This window comes from Pavona decussata, unplaced genomic scaffold (assembly GCF_977016875.1).
Source record: "Pavona decussata unplaced genomic scaffold, jaPavDecu1.1 SCAFFOLD_48, whole genome shotgun sequence".
NCBI lineage: Eukaryota > Metazoa > Cnidaria > Anthozoa > Scleractinia > Agariciidae > Pavona > Pavona decussata.
Genome location: NW_028145470.1, coordinates 5797447 through 5820000, shown reverse-complemented (window position 1 = coordinate 5820000; position 22554 = coordinate 5797447). Strand labels below are relative to the sequence as shown.

The 22554-nt window shown below is 37.8% G+C and overlaps 3 long non-coding RNA genes across 8 annotated transcripts in view; all 3 read right to left on the bottom strand.

The window, feature by feature from the left end:
* The window catches only part of LOC146481987 (uncharacterized), a 5413-nt gene extending 4673 nt beyond the window's left edge, over positions 1-740 (bottom strand). Inside the window, exons 1-2 of the long non-coding RNA XR_014864234.1 lie at positions 467-740; positions 1-72 (exon numbers count right to left, since the gene is read on the bottom strand). The exon at positions 1-72 is cut by the window's left edge and continues 3 nt beyond it. This is a non-coding gene — a long non-coding RNA (uncharacterized LOC146481987). The remainder of the gene's footprint in view (positions 73-466) is intronic.
* Positions 741-5300: 4560 nt separating this feature from the next.
* LOC146481986 (uncharacterized) lies at positions 5301-8577 on the bottom strand. Its single transcript, XR_014864235.1, has 4 exons — positions 8332-8577; positions 7863-7937; positions 6721-6787; positions 5301-5456 (listed from the first exon to the last, which is right to left on the bottom strand). It is a non-coding gene; the product is annotated as an uncharacterized LOC146481986 (long non-coding RNA).
* Positions 8578-11704: 3127 nt separating this feature from the next.
* LOC146481985 (uncharacterized) lies at positions 11705-21656 on the bottom strand. 6 transcript variants are annotated; one of them, XR_014864372.1, is made up of 4 exons: positions 21180-21461; positions 14251-14325; positions 13133-13199; positions 11705-11860 (listed from the first exon to the last, which is right to left on the bottom strand). It is a non-coding gene; the product is annotated as an uncharacterized LOC146481985 (long non-coding RNA). The 6 variants fall into 6 exon arrangements; XR_014864376.1 differs by lacking the exon at positions 21180-21461 and adding an exon at positions 14719-15001; XR_014864371.1 differs by lacking the exons at positions 11705-11860; positions 13133-13199; positions 14251-14325 and adding exons at positions 18176-18331; positions 19555-19614; positions 20712-20786 and having other exon boundaries at positions 21180-21656.
* Between the last annotated feature and the right edge of the window lie 898 nt (positions 21657-22554).

The window sequence follows — 22554 nt, the reverse complement described above, 5'->3', positions numbered from 1 at the left end:
GTCTTGACGAAACATTTCTTTCTCAATACGAGGGCTTTCGTCATAGTAACCGACATCTCCAGTATCTTCATTCTGCAGGGATATAAGGAACATACACTGTATCATATCGTCTTTTTCCTCAAATTTCAAAATTTTCAAACGGCCAACAACCCTACAAAACAAAATTCAAGTTGGAAAGATTTATTAGTAGGCACAGTTGTTTTCTGGTTCGTAGCGAATCGTTGGAGATTGGTCGCTATCTCATCATGTTGTTTCCGTGCCTTGGACGAGATATTCTACATTTTTGCTCTACCCCTTAGTAGATATAGCAATATTAAACGCATTGGACAAAATATCTGGACATAACGTTGTGCTCAGTATTTGATATAAAATAGAGTCGAATAAAACTAAAAACATAAATGATACAATATTACAAGCTAAGAAAAATGAAAATCTGTTTAGTAGAAAGGCAACAGTTATTACACACCTTTACGAATCTACGATAGGTAGAGCCTCTTTTACCAACAGGAGGCATCTGTCGAAACGACCCCCTTGCGAAGCTGACCTGGTTAATCAGCAGCAACGCAAAAACGAACACGAAAAACGAAATCCTCTGCTTGTACATGGTATTACCTCTTCAAACCTTTGTATGCTTGGCGAGACAAGATGAACGTAAATGAGTATTTGTAGCAAGTTTACGATCGGTGAGTTCTCAAATATAACAAAGGGTGACTTCAGTTTCCTTTAACAACAAAATGATTTAGTCAGTTCAGATCATAAGGCGCCTAAAAGTTGTGTTTAATAAGTTGACTAATACTTCTTCAAATTCCACTTGTTGCATGCATTGCCCTTAATTTTTGGACTAATTTACCTATAATCAGTGATCTTGGCGGCTTCAAAGGACGCTTGTAGATGTAAGACGAGGAGGTCTGTAGACCTTTTTAAGCTTTTTCTGCGTAAGTGCTGGAAAACTACTGCTACCGAAAATGATGATATCTGGAGAAGTAGTGATCTGAGCTGTAGTGGAAGGTGAAGAGACAGTGAAACAGAGGGATGAGTTCATCCGCAAGTACCACACCTGGCGCTTCAGCTGTGTAGCGCGTAACAGAGACCACCATTATAGAATCGGATAATTTAGATGGAAATGTCGCTTTGCACACTGATAACTATCCAAAGGCGCTCAAATTATCCTTTGATACATAGCGCCGAATAATGATGACAACGATCAGGAAATGTGTAATCGCATCCCACTGGTATCGAATCCCACTGGCAAGACGGAGCAAACGGAAGATAACTGAAATATAATTGATTTTCCTAAAACGACACGGGGGAAAGGGCATCACAGTGACAGGTGCATGAAGAACATGAATTATAGTTCTCTAAATAACATGTTATCTACACTTGTAACAACAACATGTAAAATCATGTCAAAATGATACCACAAACGTATCAAATAAGCTAACTCACTCAGTTTTCTCCAAGTTACTTTCCTATAATTTTGTTTTTCAATTTTTAACACCAAAGCTTATCTGTAGCCGTGAGTTCATTTTAACTTTCTGTGTAATTTATTCCTGCGGCAAACAACCGCTTGCAGAAATTGGTAAGAAAACTGCGTACATCCGTGCAGGTTACTGGGAAAGCAATGCTACGGACATTTATGGCGATTTGGAGGCCGGATGTATAGGAAGAGAGATTTAAGGGCCGAGGAGAAAAGATCGTTGATGTGGGAAAAAAGAGCAGACAGTGGAAAAAAGAACGCCGGCTGCACTCTTTGAGTAACGTTTGCTCAGCTCACTTAGCCTAGCTGTCTTCCCCGTCATCAGCTTGTAAGAGACACAGACGTCACAGGATTGGCTGATTCAGCCGAGACAGACGCTAATCAGGCAACTAACTATTATCAAAAGCCGCCCAAATTATCTCTTGTCTGTGCATAACGTTAATTATGATCAACATAATTAGGAAACGTTTTAAGGTCCATTTTGTGCTATATGTTATTACATCGCCCCGTATGGCGTGCCCCGCGTTGAAACTTCTAAACCAGATAAATGAAAACAATTGCACAAAAGTGTTTTCCCGAAGAACGTTTCTTTGTAATTTTAAATAGTGACTCAGTTTAAGTGAGTAAATGCATGTGAACCGAGAATACAGTTGAGTCGAATGGTCTCGTATTCAATCCATGTATTTGTTATGTTGTGCCCTTATAATTACCCGCCGGATAGATACCAGTTTTCATGCAATGCATTCGAATTATCGAATGTTATACCGTAAAATTTCCCAAGGATGACCTGATTAAAAAGCATATACACGAACCACGGCTGGGATATTGACGATCTACCACGAGAAGCATTGCATAAGTATCTCATACCACGTTCCTTCCCAAATATATTGATAAACCAGTTATTCCGATGAGAAAAGCAAAGATTTGGTAGACAAGATCATGATCGAAATATATTAACCTTTGTACAAGAAGTTTTTGTGATATGTGTTACTTGAGTTTTTCGAGGTTTCCTACCCAATGCGAAAACTAAGGAACTCAGTTGATTTCCATTTAGTTAAGCATTAATCGTAAAATGGACCAGCTGGCTAAGTTCCGCTGTGAATCTTCAACGAAACCTTAGGCATCAAGGGCCAAAGTTTTAAAAAATATATTAGCCGTCCGCGTCCAATTTGGGTGAAGATAATGAAAATGTTTCACCGAATGATTCGCCTATTGAAATTTCACTGTCACCGCGAATTTTTCTTTTCCTTTTTTTCTTTCTTTCTTTCTTTTTTTTTTTTTTTTTTTTGTATGAATCATCATTACTGTCAAATCCATAGCTTCATTAACATCCTCTAAAACACGATCCTTTTAAAAACTTCGACTGAATTCAGCTTTCTAGAATGTTGGCTTTATTAATCCGTAGCAATAAAACGCGATAAAGTAATAAAACGACTAGCATTTAGTCACAAGGGAGTTCTTTTTGGTGGAATTCGAAAACATCAGAATCAGTTTTAGTGAGTTTGATTACGAGACCCGGGTTTTCCCTAAAAGAAGCATGCGCAATGACTTTCTCACCGTAGGTCGCGAAAACCATATTTTAATTTCTCGTTTAATTTCTCCAAATCTAGCCGTACAACCTACATTTAAACTTTTGCTGTTGGCAGAAAACACTAAAACGGAAACGTGAACATTTTTTTTAAGAAAATCTGTCAGAAATTTTTTCAGGAATTTTCACTGATAAGACAAAAAATTTCCCAAATTTGTCATTTCCCAAATTTTAACCTGACAGAATTTCTTGTTGTTCCCTGTAAATACTTATTTTGCCCACTTTCCAAATCCTGAAATTTTGAACTGGGGTCGTACCGGTAGATTCAGAGCCAGACGACTCTAAAAGGTGTAGTTCCCAGGCCCCCACTTAAGACTCGCTCCACTGTATTGCACCCTTTTTGAGCATTTCAAATTTATTTTATTTCTGATTCAAAATTATCTATATTGTATTTATTGTGCTAACAAAAATCCAAGAAAACTCCGATTCAAGGCCTTCTTTCACCCCAGAAAAATGTACTAAGCCACCTTAATCGTTCGGATGTTCAAATCGCTGAGCTGCTGGGAGACTGGTGGCGAGCTCAATTTCACATGTGACATGAAACAAAGACGCAGGGAATATCCTCGCCGGTGAACAATATTTTTACATAGTACGTTACATCTTGCTTTCACACGTTAACTCACACGTGACACCCGTCCTGCATGCTGTTAGGACCAACACTGTTGGAAACTTACTGCCATGATGGTAAATAGAGAAGATTTGTGAAAGTTAATCTCGGCAGTAAAATGGGAAAGGTGAATGTTCATACCAAGCACTTCAGAGCGGAAAAACGCAAAAAGCATGCGCGAACTCTGCGTGGGCGCTGGGCACCAAAAGTTTCAAAAATGGCGGCAATTTTAATTTTCTAATTTTCGAAATTTACTATACTACCGCAGATATCACGGTAAGTAGCGATAATTATCCCACACAAGAAGATAGCTGCAGATGTAACCTTGCTGTGGTTCAATTTTCTTATGGCTTCTTAAACTTTAAAAGAGATTTTCAAGCGCTCGATGTTCCCACGGCATGTAAAGAAATCACCTCCACGGCTCTGTTACTGTCATGGACCTTTTTACAAAAAGCGACTATCTAAGCAAACTCCTGAATATTTAAGGTCGAGATTTCAACCGTGGGTAGGAAGATAGTTAATTGTTAATTACTGAGTTTGCCAAAGTATATCATTGTTTGCCAAAGTGGATTTTTAGTTTTTTTTCGCAAGGATTTAATTATCGGTGTCGAGGGAACAATTTCGTGCGCTGCGTTACTTTCGATCTCTTAGTATATTTTACTACCTTTTTTTCTTTAGTTTAGTTTATGTCTCTTCGATATATTGTATATTTCTTTTTGTCTTTCACTGCCCGCCTCGATTAGCTTTCGCTGCTTGCGGTCCAGTGTAAATAGCTAAAAGTTGATCATGATAAGCACAATAAAAAAGTTTGTTTTGACACGGTTTGTGTACATCTATTTAGTAGGCTCAGCTCAGGTCAGTTACACAACTGATGTGTAACAATATTGATCTGCACAGGTCAACGGAAGACAGGAAAACTTCCTAAATAATCCCTTTTGTCACTGTGATCAGCGGGGAATTTGAATTTGTTTCACAAAGTTCACAAAGCCTTCAGTGGTCGCACTCTTGGCATCATTCACTCGTCGCGCAATTTTGTTTTAGAAGCGAAAAAAAGATGCATCCAGAGAGCAGAGGTTGACCAGCTACAATTTTTTAAATAGAATTTTATTTCAATTTCAGTTGTGCTGAGGCCAAATATGAATTGTCTTGTACTGAGGAACATAGAGAACTAAATAGAGATGAAGCTCGGGTAGCATATAGTTACCAGAAGTGTCCCTTTGCTGTGTTTATAGTCATGTATCGGAACCTGTGCCGCAAGTCCAGTTTTCGTTCTTGTCCTTACACGGTGTTGGTAAAATGCCCCGTCCGATTTTATAGTATTTTCGATGAAATTGGTCACAACGTAGATTTACCACAAAAGCCGTAGCCAACAGAATCGAACAGCAGCGTTTTCAGTTTACTTGCGCCCGCGAACGGATATGCGCAAAAAAATTGCGCAGAACGTTTTTCCGCTCTGAAGTCAAGCACGCTTGTCAGGAATCGAACCCAGTCTTCTTACCGGTGGACGGGAGGTACTGGGCTCGATTCACCATTTTTCCTTTCTCGTTTCCACCATCGAGCTGTAAAATTTTACACTCTTTTTTCGTTATTATTTGAAACAGACTTTAGGGAAACCAGACGCAAATAACTGCAAGCCAAAACAGAGGTTTATTAAAGCAACATTATCTAATGAAAAGAGAAAATATTATATTTTCCCATGAAAGTTAACTTTGTAAAACACTACATCCGTTAATCGTCATGTGTCTGCTTCTGAGAAGTCACTCTTGACGACTGCGGTTTTAAATCTAGAACAAAAAAAACGTAAGAACTATTTAGGAATACTTCTGAGACAACCAACGCCACTTTTTAGTTTTTAGAAATTCACACAAGTTTAATAGAAGTCATAGAAGTTTGAACAAAGACGGAAATTCTGTTTTCTTCCAGTATCGTGTGACGACGTTTTGAAATGATATTTGTCAAAATTCAGACAGAGTGACTGTATTTAGTTGTTTTTGTTTTTAATTTATTTATTTATTTTTTATTATCGTCATTTTTAAAGTCATTTTACAAGCCCCAAACTCTAGTTGCTAAAACTATAGATTGTTTTCACATGACGTCACGGCGGCCATGTTGTTGTCCCAAACGGCCATGTTGGTGTCCCAAACTAAACCTCTGGGTATTAAACTCTATTTTTATGCGTTTCTTTTGTTTCAGTACACCAACATGGCCGGTAGTCACGTGAATGAAAACGCTATATACAGTAGTTTACTAACAGAACCAGTAGTTTACTAATTCCTTTAAGAAAAATGCTAGCCAAATTTTTCTCGCACTCAGAGACAAAAATTCTTATATATTCAGGAACCAAAACCCACCTATTTGTGGGTGTGTGACATATGCAGAGCCCAGGAAACAAATTAACCCTAACTTGTGGTCTATACTAACCCTAAATGAGGCGTATAAAACATGCACAAGTACTGTTCCAACACACCTTCCAAAAAGCGTCGACGCGATGGTATTTCAATACACAAAATAAACCAAAAATTGTTAAAGCATATGTTTTGTTATATGCGACTGTCCTTGTGGATATAAACAATAGATTGAGCGTATCATGCCACGATCTCATAGCTTCCCTAGGGGTCGCTTAATGTTATCCCTAGCATTGAGTCCGCGGCCTGCAGTCTGCAGTCTGAAAATAACACAGTTTGAAACTTGCCACAGTTCTCTCACGTCTAAGGCTGGCTCTGATTTGTCAAAGTGAAATTTGAATATGTGCGACGACCGGAGGTCATCCCCAACTCAAACAGTTTCTGTGATGCAATTTACTGAGTACAACTTTTCACTACAACTATTTATCACTTAATGATACCATAAGTTTCAGTGTGATCATATTGACGCTGTGTGCGTTCGGCTAAAAATGTTTTAAATAACCAAGGCTTTAATTTACCACGAGACATGCCATGCTTCTTTTTAGAAGGTTATATTATTAGTATTAAATTCACGAAAACCTACGACAGAAGAACTCACAAAAAATGACAACAGTAAGCTTGTTCCATGGTATCCTCTACTCACCTATTCATTACTTGGGAAATTGGGGCGCTGTTGGTAATCACTGCCATCCATATCCATCTCCTTTCTACTAGAAAGGAATCAACAACACGCATCCTTATTCAGCGCTGTGCTTAAGATGGTGCAGTGAATTTATTTATTTATTTATTTATTTATTTATTTATTTATTTATTTATTTATTTACAAGATCTAAATCAACAGACAATTGGCATGGACTTGCCACAGAGATGCTTCTTCCATTACGGGGTCCCACACTGGATTGCAAGACTTAAAAAAAGGTCAAGATGAAGACGTTTTTATTCTCCTTGATCCAAAATAGAAAATGTTTCGGCTAGTAAAACCTCTGAATGTTTGTAGTCATTCCCTAAATCGGACCCAAACGGGAACGACATAAGAAAGCAAACTACAAAGGATTTAGTAATTAAATGACTATTTCACGGCCTTTATAAATCACTCGAAGTTTCTCGTAAGCTGGTAAAAAGGGGAATAAAAAGTAAGAGAAAAGAAAATTCAGATTTCAGTCCCAGAGTTTTGCCTAACGAAGGTTGATTTGCATTCATTGGGATTAAATATTACGTACCCCGTTTGTTTAAACACAAATTATCTTTAAGTTTTTGAAGTCTTGGGGGGTTTTTTTTATACGAAGTATGTGAAGTGTTTAACTTCTTTTCAAGAAAATCATTTTCAAACAGTATCAGCTTGGAATCATTGCATGTCGTATTCACTTTCGCAGTACCGCATTTGTCTTAGCAATAAAACTTGTTTCGATGCACTGTTGCACCTTCTTGGTTAGAATTAAGAAAACAACCTCAAGCGCCAAAGAGGAACGCTAATTGAAATTTTAAATAATGAATTTGACGTACACGAATTTGATCAATTTGTTACTAGATTCGCAACAACTTTCACACAGACTGACATCTTCTTGAAACCAGCAAAAATGTTAATTAAAATGATGTTAATGTAGACCGAGAAGGGAACACTGTGGATAAAATATTTTCAGTGCAGGACAGCGGTTGATTATCCTCCAGCCATATATCAAAACTATAGATCTCACGCTATTCCTCTGTGCCTACTACCGAGCCAAGTCTCAGTCGATAGCAGCTAGGCATGTTCATCCCTCTACTAAAGTAACAATTTCCTCTTACCTCGTCTTGACGAAACATTTCTCTCTCAATACGAGGGCTTTCGTCATTATCACCGACATTTCCAGTATCTTCATTCTGCAGGGATATAAAGAACATACACTGTATCATATCGTCTTTTGCTTCAAATTTCAAAATTTTCAAACGGCCAACAACCCTACAAAACAAAATTCAAGTTGGAAAGATTTATTAGTAGGCACAGTTGTTTTCTGGTTCGTAACAAATCGTTGGAGGTTGGTCGCCATCTCATCATGTTGTTTCCGAGCCTTGGACAAGATATTCTACATTTTTGCTCTACCCCTTAGTAGATGTAGCAATATTAAACACATTGGACAAAATATCTGGACATAACGTTGTGCTCAGTATTTGATATAAAATAGAGTCGAATAAAACTAAAAACATAAATGATACAATATTACAAGCTAAGAAAAATGAAAATCTGTTTAGTAGAAAGGCAACAGTTATTACACACCTTTACGAATCTACGATAGGTAGAGCCTCTTTTACCAACAGGAGGCATCTGTCGAAACGACCCGCTTGCGAAGCTGACCTGGTTAATCAGCAGCAACGCAAAAACGAACACGAAAAACGAAATCCTCTGCTTGTACATGGTATTACCTCTTCAAACCTTTGTATGCTTGGCGAGACAAGATGAACGTAAATGAGTATTTGTAGCAATTTTACGATCGGTGAGTTCTCAAATATAACAAAGGGTGACTTCAGTTACCTATAATCAGTGATCTTGGCGGCTTCAAAGGACGCTTGTAGATGTAAGACGAGGAGGTCTGTAGACCTTTTTAAGCTTTTTCTGCGTAAGTGCTGGAAAACTACTGCTACCGAAAATGATGATATCTGGAGAAGTAGTGATCTGAGCTGTAGTGGAAGGTGAAGAGACAGTGAAACAGAGGGATGAGTTCATCCGCAAGTACCACACCTGGCGCTTCAGCTGTGTAGCGCGTAACAGAGACCACCATTATAGGATCGGATAATTTAGATGGAAATGTCGCTTTGCACACTGATAACTATCCAAAGGCGCTCAAATTATCCTTTGATACATAGCGCCGAATAATGATGACAACGATCAGGAAATGTGTAATCGCATCCCACTGGTATCGAATCCCACTGGCAAGACGGAGCAAACGGAAGATAACTGAAATATAATTGATTTTCCTAAAACGACACGGGGGAAAGGGCATCACAGTGACAGGTGCATGAAGAACATGAATTATAGTTCTCTAAATAACATGTTATCTACACTTGTAACAACAACATGTAAAATCATGTCAAAATGATACCACAAACGTATCAAATAAGCTAACTCACTCAGTTTTCTCCAAGTTACTTTCCTATAATTTTGTTTTTCAATTTTTAACACCAAAGCTTATCTGTAGCCGTGAGTTCATTTTAACTTTCTGTGTAATTTATTCCTGCGGCAAACAACCGCTTGCAGAAATTGGTAAGAAAACTGCGTACATCCGTGCAGGTTACTGGGAAAGCAATGCTACGGACATTTATGGCGATTTGGAGGCCGGATGTATAGGAAGAGAGATTTAAGGGCCGAGGAGAAAAGATCGTTGATGTGGGAAAAAAGAGCAGACAGTGGAAAAAAGAACGCCGGCTGCACTCTTTGAGTAACGTTTGCTCAGCTCACTTAGCCTAGCTGTCTTCCCCGTCATCAGCTTGTAAGAGACACAGACGTCACAGGATTGGCTGATTCAGCCGAGACAGACGCTAATCAGGCAACTAACTATTATCAAAAGCCGCCCAAATTATCTCTTGTCTGTGCATAACGTTAATTATGATCAACATAATTAGGAAACGTTTTAAGGTCCATTTTGTGCTATATGTTATTACATCGCCCCGTATGGCGTGCCCCGCGTTGAAACTTCTAAACCAGATAAATGAAAACAATTGCACAAAAGTGTTTTCCCGAAGAGCGTTTCTTTGTAATTTTAAATATTGACTCAGTTTAAGTGAGTAAATGCATGTGAACCGAGAATACAGTTGAGTCGAATGGTCTCGTATTCAATCCATGTATTTGTTATGTTGTGCCCTTATAATTACCCGCCGGATAGATACCAGTTTTCATGCAATGCATTCGAATTATCGAATGTTATACCGTAAAATTTCCCAAGGATGACCTGATTAAAAAGCATATACACGAACCACGGCTGGGATATTGACGATCTACCACGAGAAGCATTGCATAAGTATCTCATACCACGTTCCTTCCCAAATATATTGATAAACCAGTTATTCCGATGAGAAAAGCAAAGATTTGGTAGACAAGATCATGATCGAAATATATTAACCTTTGTACAAGAAGTTTTTGTGATATGTGTTACTTGAGTTTTTCGAGGTTTCCTACCCAATGCGAAAACTAAGGAACTCAGTTGATTTCCATTTAGTTAAGCATTAATCGTAAAATGGACCAGCTGGCTAAGTTCCGCTGTGAATCTTCAACGAAACCTTAGGCATCAAGGGCCAAAGTTTTAAAAAATATATTAGCCGTCCGCGTCCAATTTGGGTGAAGATAATGAAAATGTTTCACCGAATGATTCACCAATTGAAATTTCACTGTCACCGCGAATTTTTCTTTTCCTTTTTTTCTTTCTTTCTTTCTTTTTTTTTTTTTTTTTTGTATGAATCATCATTACGGTCAAATCCATAGCTTCATTAACATCCTCTAAAACACGATCCTTGTAAAAACTTCGACTGAATTAAGCTTTCTAGAATGTTGCCTTTATTAACTCGTAGCAATAAAACGCGATAAAGTAATAAAACGACTAGCATTTTAGTCACAAAGGAGTTCTTTTCGGTGGAATTCGAAAACATCAGAATCAGTTTTAGTGAGTTTGATTACAAGACCCGAGTTTCCCCTAAAAGAAGCATGCGCAATGGCTTTCTCACCGTAGGTCGCGAGAACCATATTTTAATTTCTCGTTTAATTTCTCCAAATCTAGCCGTACAACCTACATTCAAATTTTTGCTGTTGGCAGAAAACACTAAAACGGAAACGTGAACATTTTTTTAAGAAAATCTGTCAGAAATTTTTTCAGGAATTTTCACTGATAAGACAAAAAATTTCCCAAATTTGTCATTTCCCAAATTTTAACCTGACAGAATTTCTTGTTGTTCCCTGTAAATACTTATTTTGCCCACTTTCCAAATCCTGAAATTTTGAACTGGGGTCGTACCGGTAGATGACTCTAAAAGGTGTAGTTCCCAGGCCCCCACTTAAGACTCGCTCCACTGTATTGCACCCTTTTTGAGCATTTCAAATTTATTTTATTTCTGATTCAAAATTATCTATATTGTATTTATTGTGCTAAAAAAAATCCAAGAAAACTCCGATTCAAGGCCTTCTTTCACCCCAGAAAAATGTACTAAGCCACCTTAATCGTTCGGATGTTCAAATCGCTGAGCTGCTGGGAGACTGGTGGCGAACTCAATTTCACATGTGACATGAAACAAAGACGGCAGGGAATATCCTCGCCGGTGAACAATATTTTTACATAGTACGTTACATCTTGCTTTCACACGTTAACTCACACGTGACACCTGTCCTGCATACTGTTAGGACCAACACTGTTGGAAACTTACTGCCATGATGGTAAATAGAGAAGATTTGTGAAAGTTAATCTCGACAGTAAAATGGGAAAGGTGAATGTTCATGTCAAGCACGCTTGTCAGGAATCGAACCCAGTCTTCTTACCGGCGGACGGGAGGTACTGGGCTCGATTCACCATTTTCCCTTTCTCGTGTCCACCATCGAGCTGTAAAATTTTACACTCTTTTTTCGTTATTATTTGAAACAGACTTTAGGGAAACCAGACGCAAATAACTGCAATTCAAAAGAGAGGTTTATTAAAGCAACATTATCTAATGAAAAGAGAAAATATTATATTTTCCCATGAAAGTTAACTTTGTAGCACACTACATCCGTTAATCGTCATGTGTCTGCTTCTGAGAAGTCACTCTTGATGACTGCGGTTTTAAATCTAGAACAAAAAAAAACGTAAGAACTATTTAGGAATACTTCTGAGACAACCAACGCCACTTTTTAGTTTTTAGAAATTCACACAAGTTTAATAGAAGTCATAGAAGTTTGAACAAAGACGGAAATTCTGTTTTCTTCCAGTATCGTGTGACGACGTTTTGAAATGATATTTGTCAAAATTCAGACAGAGTGACTGTATTTAGTTATTTTTGTTTTTAATTAATTAATTTATTTATTTATTATCGTCATTTTTAAAGTCATTTTACAAGCCCCAAACTCTAGTTGCTAAAACTATAGATTGTTTTCACATGACGTCACGGCGGCCATGTTGTTGTCCCAAACGGCCATGTTGGTGTCCCAAACTAAACCTCTGGGTATTGAACTCTATTTTTATGCGTTTCTTTTGTTTCAGTACACCAATATGGCCGGTAGTCACGTGAATGAAAACGCTATATACAGTAGTTTACTAACAGAACCAGTAGTTTACTAATTCCTTTAAGAAAAATGCTAGCCAAATTTTTCTCGCACTCAGAGACAAAAATTCTTATATATTCAGAAACCAAAACCCACCTATTTGTGGGTGTGTGACATATGCAGAGCCCAGGAAACAAATTAACCCTAACTTGTGGTCTATACTAACCCTAAATGAGGCGTATAAAACATGCACAAGTACTGTTCCAACACACCTTCCAAAAAGCGTCGACGCGATGGTATTTCAATACACAAAATAAACCAAAAATTGTTAAAGCATATGTTTTGTTATATGCGACTGTCCCTTGTGGATATAAACAATAGATTGAGCGTATCATGCCACGATCTCATAGCTTCCCTAGGGGTCGCTTAATGTTATCCCTAGCATTGAGTCCGCGGCCTGCAGTCTGCAGTCTGAAAATAACACAGTTTGAAACTTGCCACAGTTCTCTCACGTCTAAGGCTGGCTCTGATTTGTCAAAGTGAAATTTGAATATGTGCGACGACCGGAGGTCATCCCCAACTCAAACAGTTTCTGTGATGCAATTTACTGAGTACAACTTTTCACTACAACTATTTATCACTTAATGATACCATGAGTTTCAGTGTGATTATATTGACGCTGCGCTGTGTGCGTTCGGCTAGAAATGTTTTAAATAACCAAGGCTTTAATTTACCACGAGACATGCCATGCTTCTTTTTAGAAGGTTATATTATTAGTATTAAATTCACGAAAACCTACGACAGAAGAACTCACAAAAAATGACAACAGTAAGCTTGTTCCATGGTATCCTCTACTCACCTATTCATTACTTGGGAAATTGGGGCGCTGTTGGTAATCACTGCCATCCATATCCATCTCCTTTGTACTAGAAAGGAATCAACAACAAGCATCCTTATTCAGTGCTGTGCTTAAGATGGTGCAGTGAATTTATTTATTTATTTATTTATTTATTTATTTATTTATTTATTTACAAGATCTAAATCAACAGACAATTGGCATGGACTTGCCACAGAGATGCTTCTTCCATTACGGGGTCCCACACTGGATTACAAGACTTAAAAAAAAGGTCAAGATGAAGACTTTTTTATTCTCCTTGATCCAAAATAGAAAATATTTCGGCTAGTAAAACCTCTGAATGTTTGTAGTCATTCCCTAAATCGGACCCAAACGGGAACGACATAAGAAAGCAAACAACAAAGGATTTAATAATTAAATGACTATTTCACGGCTTTATAAATCACACGAAGTTTCTCGTAAGCTGGTAAAAAGGGGAATAAAAAGTAAGAGAAAAGAAAATTCAGATTTCAGTCCCAGAGTTTTGCCTAACTAAGATTTATTTGCATTCGTTGGGATTAAATATTACGTACCCCGTTTGTGTAAACATAAATTATCTTTAAGTTTTTGAAGTTTTGGGTTTTTTTTTTATACGAAGTATGTGAAGTGTTTAACTTCTTTTCAAGAAAATCATTTTCAAACAGTATCAGCTTGGAATCATTGCATGCCGTATTCACTTTCGCAGTACCGCATTTGTCTTAGCAATAAAACTAATTTCGAAGCACTGTTGCACCTTCTTGGTTAGAATTAAGCTAACAATCTAAAGCGTCAAAGAGGAACGCTCACTGAAATTTGAAATAATGAATTTAACGAACATGAATTTGATCAGTTTGTTAGTTTCGCACACACTGACATCTTCTTGAAACCAGCAAAAATGTTAATTAAAATGGTGTTAATGTAGACCGAGAAGGGAACACTGTAGATAAAATATTTTCAGTGCAGGACAGCTGTTGATTATCCTCCAGCCATATATCAAAACTATAGATCTCATGCTATACTTCTGCGCCTACTACTGAGCCAAGTCTCAGTCGATAGCATCTAGGCATGTTCATCCCTCTACTAAAGTAACAATTCCCTCTTACCTCGTCTTGACGAAACATTTCTCTCTCAATACGAGGGCTTTCGTCATTATCACCGACATTTCCAGTATCTTCATTCTGCAGGGATATAAAGAACATACACTGTATCATATCGTCTTTTGCTTCAAATTTCAAAATTTTCAAACGGCCAACAACCCTACAAAACAAAATTCAAGTTGGAAAGATTTATTAGTAGGCACAGTTGTTTTCTGGTTCGTAGCGAATCGTTGGAGGTTGGTCGCCATCTCATCATGTTATTTCCGAGCCTTGGACAAGATGTTCTACATTTTTGCTCTACCCCTTAGTAGATATAGCAATATTAAACACATTGGACAAAATATCTGGACATAACGTTGTGCTCAGTATTTGATATAAAATAGAGTCGAATAAAACAAAAAACATAAATGATACAATATTACAAGCTAAAAAAATGAAAATCTGTTTAGTAGAAAGGCAACAGTTATTACACACCTTTACGAATCTACGATAGGTAGAGCCTCTTTTACCAACAGGAGGCATCTGTCGAAACGACCCCCTTGCGAAGCTGACCTGGTTAATCAGCAGCAACGCAAAAACGAACACGAAAAACGAAATCCTCTGCTTGTACATGGTATTACCTCTTCAAACCTTTGTATGCTTGGCGAGACAAGATGAACGTAAATGAGTATTTGTAGCAAGTTTACGATCGGTGAGTTCTCAAATATAACAAAGGGTGACTTCAGTTTCCTTTAACAACAAAATTATTTTGTCAGTTCAGATCATAAGGCGCCTAAAAATTGTGTTTAATAAGTTGACTAATACATCTTCAATTTCCAATTGTTGCATGCATTGCCCTTAATTTTTGGACTAATTTACCTATAATCAGTGATCTTGGCGGCTTCAAAGGACGCTTGTAGATGTGAGACGAGGAGGTCTATAGACCTTTTTAAGCTTCTTCTGCGTAAACGCTAGAAAACCACTGCTGCCGAAAATGATGATATCTAGAGATAGGCTGTACAATACTGAAGGCCCAGAAGTAGTGATCTGAGCTGTACATGGAAGGTGAAGAGACAGTGAAACAGAGAGATGGTTCATCCGAAAGTACCACACCTGGCGCCTCAGCTGTGTACCTTGTAACAGAGACCACCATTATAGGATCGGATAATTTAGATGGAAATGTCGCTTTGCACACTGATAACTATCCAAAGGCGCTCAAATTATCCTTTGATACATAGCGCCGAATAATGATGACAACGATCAGGAATTGTGTAATCGCATCCCACTGGCATCGGCGCAACCCACTGGCAAGACGGAGCAAACGGAAGATAAATGAAATATAATTGATTTTCCTAAAACGCTAAACACGGGGGAAAGGGCATCACAGTGACAGGTGCATGAAGAACATGAATTATAGTTCTCTAAATAACATGTTATCTACACTTGTAACAACAACATGTAAAAACATGTCAAAATGATACCACAAACGTATCAAATAAGCTAACTCACTCAGTTTCTCCAAGTTACTTTCCTATAATTTTGTTTTTCAATTTTTAACACTAAAGCTTATCTGTAGCCGTGAGTTCATTTTAACTTTCTGTGTAATTTATTCCTGCGGCAAACAACCGCTTGCAGAAATTGGTAAGAAAACTGCGTACATCCGTGCAGGTTACTGGGAAAGCAATGCTACGGACATTTATGGCGATTTGGAGGCCGGATGTATAGGAAGAGAGATTTAAGGGCCGAGGAGAAAAGATCGTTGATGTGGGAAAAAAGAGCAGACAGTGGAAGAAAGAGCGCCAGCTGCACACTTTGAGTAACGTTTGCTCAGCTCACTTAGCCTAGCTGTCTTCCCCGTCATCAGCTTGTAAGAGTGATCGATGTCCCAGGATTGGCTGATTCAGCCGAGACAGACGCTAATCAGGCAACTAACTATTATCAAAAGCCGCCCAAATTATCTCTTGTCTGTGCATAACGTTAATTATGATCAACATAATTAGGAAACGTTTTAAGGTCCATTTTGTGCTATATGTTATTACATCGCCCCGTATGGCGTGCCCCGCGTTGAAACTTCTAAACCAGATAAATGAAAACAATTGCACAAAAGTGTTTTCCCGAAGAACGTTTCTTTGTAATTTTAAATATTGACTCAGTTTAAGTGAGTAAATGCATGTGAACCGAGAATACAGTTGAGTCGAATGGTCTCGTATTCAATCCATGTATTTGTTATGTTGTGCCCTTATAATTACCCGCCGGATAGATACCAGTTTTCATGCAATGCATTCGACTTATCGAATGTTATACCGTAAAATTTCCCAAGGATGACCTGATTAAAAAGCATATACACGAACCACGGCTGGGATATTGACGATCTACCACGAGAAGCATTGCATAAGTATCTCATACCACGTTCCTTCCCAAATATATTGATAAACCAGTTATTCCGATGAGAAAAGCAAAGATTTGGTAGACAAGATCATAATCGAAATATATTAACCTTTGTACAAGAAGTTTTTGTGATATGTGTTACTTGAGTTTTTCGAGGTTTCCTACCCAATGCGAAAACTAAGGAACTCAGTTGATTTCCATTTAGTTAAGCATTAATCGTAAAATGGACCAGCTGGCTAAGTTCCGCTGTGAATCTTCAACGAAACCTTAGGCATGAAGGGCCAAAGTTTTAAAAAATATATTAGCCGTCCGCGTCCAATTTGGGTGAAGATAATGAAAATGTTTCACCGAATGATTCACCTATTGAAATTTCACTGTCACCGCGAATTTTTCTTTTCCTTTTTTTCTTTCTTTCTTTTTTTTTTTTTTTTTTTTTTGTATGAATCATCATTACTGTCAAATCCATAGCTTCATTAACATCCTCTAAAACACGATCCTTTTAAAAACTTCGACTGAATTCAGCTTTCTAGAATGTTGGCTTTATTAATCCGTAGCAATAAAACGCGATTACGAGACCCGGGTTTTCCCTAAAAGAAGCATGCGCAATGGCTTTCTCACCGTAGGTCGCGAGAACCATATTTTAATTTCTCGTTTAATTTCTCCAAATCTAGCCGCACAACCTACATTCAAATTTTTGCTGTCGGCAGAAAACACTAAAACGGAAACGTGAACATTTTTTTAAGAAAATCTGTCAGAAATTTTTTCAGGAATTTTCACTGATAAGACAAAAAATTTCCCAAATTTGTCATTTCCCAAATTTTAACCTGACAGAATTTCTTGTTGTTCCCTGTAAATACTTATTTTGCCCACTTTCCAAATCCTGAAATTTTGAACTGGGGTCGTACCGGTAGATTCAGAGCCAGACGACTCTAAAAGGTGTAGTTCCCAGGCCCCCACTTAAGACTCGCTACACTGTATTGCACCCTTTTTGAGCATTTCAAATTTATTTTATTTCTGATTCAAAATTATCTATATTGTATTTATTGTGCTAAAAAAAATCCAAGAAAACTCCGATTCAAGGCCTTCTTTCACCCCAGAAAAATGTACTAAGCCACCTTAATCGTTCGGATGTTCAAATCGCTGAGCTGCTGGGAGACTGGTGGCGAACTAAATTTCACATGTGACATGAAACAAAGACGCAGGGAATATCCTCGCCGGTGAACAATATTTTTACATAGTACGTTACATCTTGCTTTCACACGTTAACTCACACGTGACACCTGTCCTGCGTACTGTTAGGACCAACACGGTTGGGAACTTACTGCCATGATGGTAAATAGAGAAGATTTGTGAAAGTTAATCTCGGCAGTAAAATGGGAAAGGTGAATGTTCATGTCAAGCACGCTTGTCAGGAATCGAACCCAGTCTTCTTACCGGTGGACGGGAGGTACTGGGCTCGATTCACCATTTTCCCTTTCTCGTTTCCACCATCGAGCTGTAAAATTTTACACTCTTTTTTCGTTATTATTTGAAACAGACTTTAGGGAAACCAGACGCAAATAACTGCAAGCCAAAACAGAGGTTTATTAAAGCAACATTATCTAATGAAAAGAGAAAATATTATATTTTCCCATGAAAGTTAACTTTGTAACACACTACATCCGTTAATCGTCATGTGTCTGCTTCTGAGAAGTCACTCTTGATGACTGCGGTTTTAAATCTAGAACAAAAAAAAACGTAAGAACTATTTAGGAATACTTCTGAGACAACCAACGCCACTTTTTAGTTTTTAGAAATTCACACAAGTTTAATAGAAGTCATAGAAGTTTGAACAAAGACGGAAATTCTGTTTTCTTTCAGTATCGTGTGACGACGTTTTGAAATGATATTTGTCAAAATTCAGACAGAGTGACTGTATTTAGTTATTTTTGTTTTTAATTAATTAATTAATTTATTTATTATCGTCATTTTTAAAGTCATTTTACAAGCCCCAAACTCTAGTTGCTAAAACTATAGATTGTTTTCACATGACGTCACGGCGGCCATGTTGTTGTCCCAAACGGCCATGTTGGTGTCCCAAACTAAACCTCTGGGTATTGAACTCTATTTTTATGCGTTTCTTTTGTTTCAGTACACCAATATGGCCGGTAGTCACGTGAATGAAAACGCTATATACAGTAGTTTACTAACAGAACCAGTAGTTTACTAATTCCTTTAAGAAAAATGCTAGCCAAATTTTTCTCGCACTCAGAGACAAAAATTCTTATATATTCAGAAACCAAAACCCACCTATTTGTGGGTGTGTGACATATGCAGAGCCCAGGAAACAAATTAACCCTAACTTGTGCTCTATACTAACCCTAAAAGCGTCGACGCGATGGTATTTCAATACACAAAATAAACCAAAAATTGTTAAAGCATATGTTTTGTTATATGCGACTGTCCCTTGTGGATATAAACAATAGATTGAGCGTATCATGCCACGATCTCATAGCTTCCCTAGGGGTCGCTTAATGTTATCCCTAGCATTGAGTCCGCGGCCTGCAGTCTGCAGTCTGAAAATAACACAGTTTGAAACTTGCCACAGTTCTCTCACGTCTAAGGCTGGCTCTGATTTGTCAAAGTGAAATTTGAATATGTGCGACGACCGGAGGTCATCCCCAACTCAAACAGTTTCTGTGATGCAATTTACTGAGTACAACTTTTCACTACAACTATTTATCACTGAATGATACCATGAGTTTCAGTGTGATTATATTGACGCTGCGCTGTGTGCGTTCGGCTAGAAATGTTTTAAATAACCAAGGCTTTAATTTACCACGAGACATGCCATGCTTCTTTTTAGAAGGTTATATTATTAGTATTAAATTCACGAAAACCTACGACAGAAGAACTCACAAAAAATGACAACAGTAAGCTTGTTCCATGGTATCCTCTACTCACCTATTCATTACTTGGGAAATTGGGGCGCTGTTGGTAATCACTGCCATCCATATCCATCTCCTTTCTACTAGAAAGGAATCAACAACACGCATCCTTATTCAGTGCTGTGCTTAAGATGGTGCAGTGAATTTATTTATTTATTTATTTATTTATTTATTTATTTATTTATTTATTTATTTATTTATTTATTTATTTACAAGATCTAAATCAACAGACAATTGGCATGGACTTGCCACAGAGATGCTTCTTCCATTACGGGGTCCCACACTGGATTGCAAGACTTAAAAAAAAGGTCAAGATGAAGACTTTTTTATTCTCCTTGATCCAAAATAGAAAATGTTTCGGCTAGTAAAACCTCTGAATGTTTGTAGTCATTCCCTAAATCGGACCCAAACGGGAACGACATAAGAAAGCAAACTACAAAGGATTTAGTAATTAAATGACTATTTCACGGCTTTATAAATCACACGAAGTTTCTCGTAAGCTAGTAAAAAGGGGAATAAAAAGTAAGAGAAAAGAAAATTCAGATTTCAGTCCCAGAGTTTTGCCTAACTAAGATTTATTTGCATTCGTTGGGATTAAATATTACGTACCCCGTTTGTGTAAACATAAATTATCTTTAAGTTTTTGAAGTTTTGGGGGTTTTTTTTATACGAAGTATGTGAAGTGTTTAACTTCTTTTCAAGAAAATCATTTTCAAACAGTATCAGCTTGGAATCATTGCATGTCGTATTCACTTTCGCAGTACCGCATTTGTCTTAGCAATAAAACTTGTTTCGATGCACTGTTGCACCTTCTTGGTTAGAATTAAGAAAACAACCTCAAGCGCCAAAGAGGAACGCTAATTGAAATTTTAAATAATGAATTTGACGTACACGAATTTGATCAATTTGTTACTAGTTTCGCAACAACTTTCACACAGACTGACATCTTCTTGAAACCAGCAAAAATGTTAATTAAAATGATGTTAATGTAGACCGAGAAGGGAACACTGTGGATAAAATATTTTCAGTGCAGGACAGCTGTTGATTATCCTCCAGCCATATATCAAAACTATAGATCTCACGCTATTCCTCTGTGCCTACTACTGAGCCAAGTCTCAGTCGATAGCATCTAGGCATGTTCATCCCTCTACTAAAGTAACAATTTCCTCTTACCTCGTCTTGACGAAACATTTCTCTCTCAATACGAGGGCTTTCGTCGTAACCACCGACATTTCCAGTATCTTCATTCTGCAGGGATATAAAGAACATACACTGTATCATATCGTGTTTTGCTTCAAATTTCAAAATTTTCAAACGGCCAACAACCCTACAAAACAAAATTCAAGTTGGAAAGATTTATTAGTAGGCACAGTTGTTTTCTGGTTCGTAGCGAATCGTTGGAGGTTGTTCGCCATCTCATCATGTTGTTTCCGTGCCTTGGACAAGATATTCTACAGTTTTGCTCTACCCTTAGTAGATGTAGCAATATTAAACACATTGGACAAAATATCTGGACATAACGTTGTGCTCAGTATTTGATATAAAATAGAGTCGAATAAAACAAAAAACATAAATGATACAATATTACAAGCTAAGAAAAATGAAAATCTGTTTAGTAGAAAGGCAACAGTTATTACACACCTTTACGAATCTACGATAGGTAGAGCCTCTTTTACCAAAAGGAGGCGTCCGTTGAAACGACCTTGCGAAGCGGACCTGGTTAATCAGCAGCAACGCAAAAACGAACACGAAAAACGAAATCCTCTGCTTGTACATGGTATTACCTCTTCAAACCTTTGTATGCTTGGCGAGACAAGATGAACGTAAATGAGTATTTGTAGCAAGTTTACGATCGGTGAGTTCTCAAATATAACAAAGGGTGACTTCAGTTTCCTTTAACAACAAAATTATTTTGTCAGTTCAGATCATAAGGCGCCTAAAAATTGTGTTTAATAAGTTGACTAATACTTCTTCAAATTCCATTTGTTGCATGCATTGCCCTTAATTTTTGGACTAATTTACCTATAATCAGTCATCTTGGCGGCTTCAAAGGACGCTTGTAGATGTAAGACGAGGAGGTCTGTAGACCTTTTTAAGCTTTTTCTGCGTAAGTGCTGGAAAACTACTGCTACCGAAAATGATGACATCTGGAGTGACCTGAGCTGTGCGTGGAAGGTGAAGAGACAGTGAAACAGAGAGATGCGGTTCATCCGCAAGTACCACACCTGGCGCTTCAGCTGTGTAGCGTGTAACAGAGACCACCATTTAAGAATAGGATAATTTAGATGTTAATGTCGCTTTGCACACTGATAACTATCCAAAGGCGCTCAAATTACCCTTTACCCTTTGATACATAACGCCGAATAACGACGACAACGATCAGGAAATGTGTAATTGCATCCCACTGGCATCGCACCCCACTGGCAAAACGGAAAAACGGAAGATAATTGAAATTCAGGAAAACCCCGGTAACTCGAACTGGGATAACTCGAACTCCCCCGCTAACTCGAACTGAGTCTCAATTCCCTTGAATTTGTCCCAACTTTTCAGTCATTTTTACTCGGTTAACTCGAACTCGGATAACTCGAAAACCCCGCTAACTTGAACTAAATTTCGTTTCTCTTGATCAAAATTTACCCCGATAACTTGAATTTCTGGTTCTAACACTAGAACAAAGACTGGACGACGCAAAAGGGAACATAAATTGACTGTATTAAATAAACTAAATTACATTCACAGTATTGGATTGTCGTAAGAATGCATAATCGTTACAGTTGTTACAAAATGTATTAGTTTCTCGTAAAGTAAGTTTAACTTGCACTGCGTTGTATACCGAAGTGCTGAAAATCCATAAACTATTAATTATCAACCCGGAAGACTGAGGGGGGGGGGGGGGGGGGCACACCCGTATGAAACAGACAGAGATGCTCGTCGTCTCGCTTAGGGGTGTAAATTTTGGATTTTGGTCTCGCTTAGGGTGTTCCGGGCAAAGCGCCAATATTTTAAGCCACCAAGG